The sequence below is a fragment of the Patagioenas fasciata genome, chromosome 9, assembly GCF_037038585.1.
Source record: "Patagioenas fasciata isolate bPatFas1 chromosome 9, bPatFas1.hap1, whole genome shotgun sequence".
NCBI lineage: Eukaryota > Metazoa > Chordata > Aves > Columbiformes > Columbidae > Patagioenas > Patagioenas fasciata.
In genome coordinates, this window is record NC_092528.1 from 30293327 (window position 1) to 30297464 (window position 4138).

Genomic DNA, 4138 nt, shown 5'->3' on the forward strand with positions numbered 1-4138 from the left:
AAAGGAGCGCTCTGAAAACCCAAGTAGTCTCGTGCACCCATAAAAGCAACACGTTCACAAGAGATGCTCCACGGATTTTAATGAACTCAAGAGCTGGGTGTCTTGCATGACAGCCAGTGCCCACCTACAAAAGCATCTTACCTCATGATGGTTTTGGCTGAAATCCAGGCGCATCTTATTTACATCAGTATCTAAAGGTATTTGTTGTCTCCTTGGCTCTCCGTGTCTCAACAACAAGGGTGTTCTGAACCAGACGAGCTGCATCAGAGTTAATATGTGCGGCTCATCACTGCGCCGTGCAATGCAAATTGCAGGACATGCTGCTTTATTGGCTGAACCGTGTTTTAATGTTACTGTCACATTGAATATTTGTTGCTTTGAGTCAGTAAATGACAGAGTCATAAAGTGCGGTGATAGCCAGCATCTTAAGTGTTTTTGATGCCTAATGCGGATCCTGATATTGAAAATAAACCACACGCTTTTAGCACTAATTATATGCAAGCTATGATACCAGATTTATTTTACAAGTGCTGAACTGTGATCCACAGCTGTAATAACAAGCTGGGGAAAAAATTATGGAGTTGTGGAGGTGAATTGAACTTTTGCTTGGCACTGGTTTGGGTTGTTTGGGTAATTCGGAGGCTGTTCCTGGGGTTTTAGGGCCTGTGAAGTGATTAAGGAGGAAAAGGCTCCTAACAGGGAGGGTCAGAAATGTGATGGGGTATCAGCCATGCCCCGCGGTTACGCTGGGCATGATTAAGCCAATAAATCTACAAAGTCATTCAAATGACTCGTATCGTGGTGTCACGTATGGGTTAATATGGGATCAGCGACACGCTCACAATTGATCTTCAAAAGTGTCCTTTTTCTAAGGACGTTTTTGTCCTCTGGTTGCACATGGGTTGTCCGCTCAACACCTGCAGCAGCACGAAACGCATCCACGTGCTGGGAGAGCCGGACACTTCTCTGGTGTTTTACAGCATCTTCCGAGCTCTCTGCCTCACCCCACACGTCTGGGGCTGGACAGGTCGTTGTTTTAATGTATTGCCTAAGAGAGAACAGGTTTCCTTTGAAATACGCCACTGCAGGCATTTTACCTATTTATTGGGACTGAATTATTGAAGCTTTAAGCCACAGAGCTGGAAATAGCACTCCTTTAAGAGTATAAACAAAAATAGCTTTCCTTTGGACTGCATATTTGAACAGTTAAAAGTCATTTTAATGTAGACTGATCACCTCCATTTTGGTGATGTTAGTAGGAAACGCACCCTCCGAAAGCGGCAACCATCCTATCTAAAATATGGCGTACACTTCCATGGTTTTGTTTCACGTGAAACAAATACAGGTACTAATTTTTGGTGTGCGTGAGAGGAACATAAAATATATGTGGTGTGGGAAGGAGATGGAATCATGCAGTTGCGTTGGTGACAGTGCTGGCGGCTCCTGGCTGCAGCTTTGGTGAAGGTGGAGAGCCTGGTTTTAATTAAAGTATCACAAAGGTCTATACATGCAGCTGACAACAGATATAATTTATCTTGTCAGCTTTCCCCACATCAGAAGTGTGTTCTTTGAAGTTATAGTAATAATAATCATAAAAATCATCCCTGACTACAGCGTGAAGTGAGTTCTGGCTGCTCCCCTGCCCGCGGGGTCCCCGTCAGCCGGTGCCATGGGCTGTGCTCACCCCAAATGTCTGTCTGTCCCAGGGAAGGGAGGGCAGGAAAGGTCATCGCTGGGAAAGCAGAGGAGTGATGCCCATGCCCAGCATCATGGCGATGGTCCAGGCTGGTCCCATCACCACACACAAGCCCATGGCGTTTGGGGATGGAGGTCCCAGTGAGGTTGAACATGGGGCAGGGTACCAGCCTCAGAATCATGGAATCATAGAATCACAGGATGGTTTGGGTTGGCAGGGACCTTCCCAGCTTCCCCAGTTCCCCCCTGCCATGACAGGGACATCTTCACCAGCTCAGGTTGCTCAGAGCCCCATCCAGCCTGGCCTGGGATGTCTCCAGGGATGGTTCATCCACCACCTCTCTGCCCAACCTTGGGTCAGTGTCTCACCGCCTTCGTGTAAAACATTTCTTCCTTGTGTTTGGCCTGAATCTTCCCTCTTTTAGTTTAAACCATCACCTCTTGTCCCACCAAAGCCCTGCCAGGCTGGAGCCCACGCAGGGGGAAGCGATGCACCAAGAGATGCAGTTCTGCACTGATGAGGCCGTTTTGCACTGATGAGGCCGTTTTGCACTGATGAGGCCGTTTTGCACTGATGAGGCGGTTTTGCCTTTGCCAGCAGAAGGTGGGTACAGCCAACCCAGTAACAATGCAGCAGAGCGGTGGTGGCCACGCTGGACCTGCTCCAAAAGCACTCAGATTCTCCAGAGCACTTCTTTGTGCATTTCTTCGTGCATTTCTTCATCACACAACCACACATCCATGAGCCCAGTGTTGTTGTACCCAAAAGGAATGGCAGAATTGGCCCCCCTGGAAGACCGGAGCAGAAACACACCCTGCAAATCTCAGCACCAGCATTGCTCCTTAGTGATTGTTGCTGCAAAATGCTAAACCTGCTGCAAATTATATTTCCCATTCCGCTTTTGCATACCATTCAAAATATGTCTCATATGTAAAGTATTGCACACACCGTGGCAAATGAACAGCAAGAGGGTCCCCCTGCTCCCCCCGCCCCCCAGCCTGACAGCACCATTTCTGGCGACATGTCCGTAATTATCTCAAAACACCCGTAATTCAGGTCATTGACTCGGTCTGGGTTTGCGGGAGGAGCAGGAGGCCGCGCACTCTTGCTGGGGGATGCACCTCGGCCCCTGCTGGACCAGCAATGTATGATCATCCTTCTGGTTAAAAATTATAACTAAAATACGCAAAGTAATTTAGGGCAATTTAATGAGTGCCTTATAAAGCATCTGGGGACAAAACGAAAAATCCCATGAAGTGATCTCCAAAACCCAACCACTTATTTTTGTTTTCCTTCGCGATGGAAGAAGATAAACACCTCCCTTTGCTACTGCCGCTGGAAAGTTTTAGAATTAAAATGCTGATCGAACTTTCAGATGTGATTTGCAGGAGGAGGAGCCCTGCGGGGCACTTGGGTTGTGTCTCACGGGCTCGGCCACAAACCCCCGGTGACTCGGGGCTGCAGCAGCTCCAGCCCGTTCCCTCCATCGCCTCCTCCCCGCGCACGCTCCGGCGCAATTATCATGCAAACCAGCACCTCGCAGCCTCGTTAATGCCTTTCAAACCCCAAGTTCCTTGAAGTTCTGAGGGTTTTGCAAATACGGGTGCCCATTAGGAGCGTGCTTTCCTGCCACACAAATGCACGTTACGGAGGCGCTGGAAACAACGGCGAGCGCCGTGTCGGGAGTGTTTACATGGCTGTTGTGAAAAACGCTGCTGCGCTAATATATGCCTGTTCCTTAAATTCTGTTAGCAGTTGTAAGACAGTCGGATCCCACCCATGGGAGCGTGTGCCCTCATGAAACACAATTACAATGAGAATATCTCATTATCTCATTGGCTTTAGCTTACTCTTCTGTTACCATGGTTTCAAATACACAGAGGGGCCTGAAACTAAGAGCGCTGCTAACAAAGAACATCTCCTTGTACAATGACATCAGATCGTGTTAGACAGAATAGACTTAATTAAATACCCCCCGACGTAGGGCAAAATATAGAAGTTGCGGATACTTTTAAAAAATGGCACCTCGCGGATGTTGTGTGCGGATGGAAAACTCCGCCAAGGACCAACGCGGTGGTTCCTGATGGAGCAGCAAACACTGGGATGTAGTTACATTGATTAAATTGTTTATAGAATTATCTCTCTCTCAACCCTGACCCCTGTCCCACCTCCCCGTGCCCACTCCCCTCCGCCCACCCGCGGCACCGTCCCAATCTGTGTGTGTCACCAAGTGGCTCTGGGGGATGCTCAGGGGTGGACGTGGGTCCCACCAGCCTGGTCAAGCTCCACGCTGCCCCAGTTGACATTTCCCCCCTCGTTTTTGCACCAGCCGCAGTTTTGTCCCCGGGGAAGGGCAGAGACGTGCGGTGCTCGGACTCCCCATCCACGCCGGTCCCACCACCCGTGCAGCTCCGCTTCGGGTTTCCAGCGGCGGCATTAAAA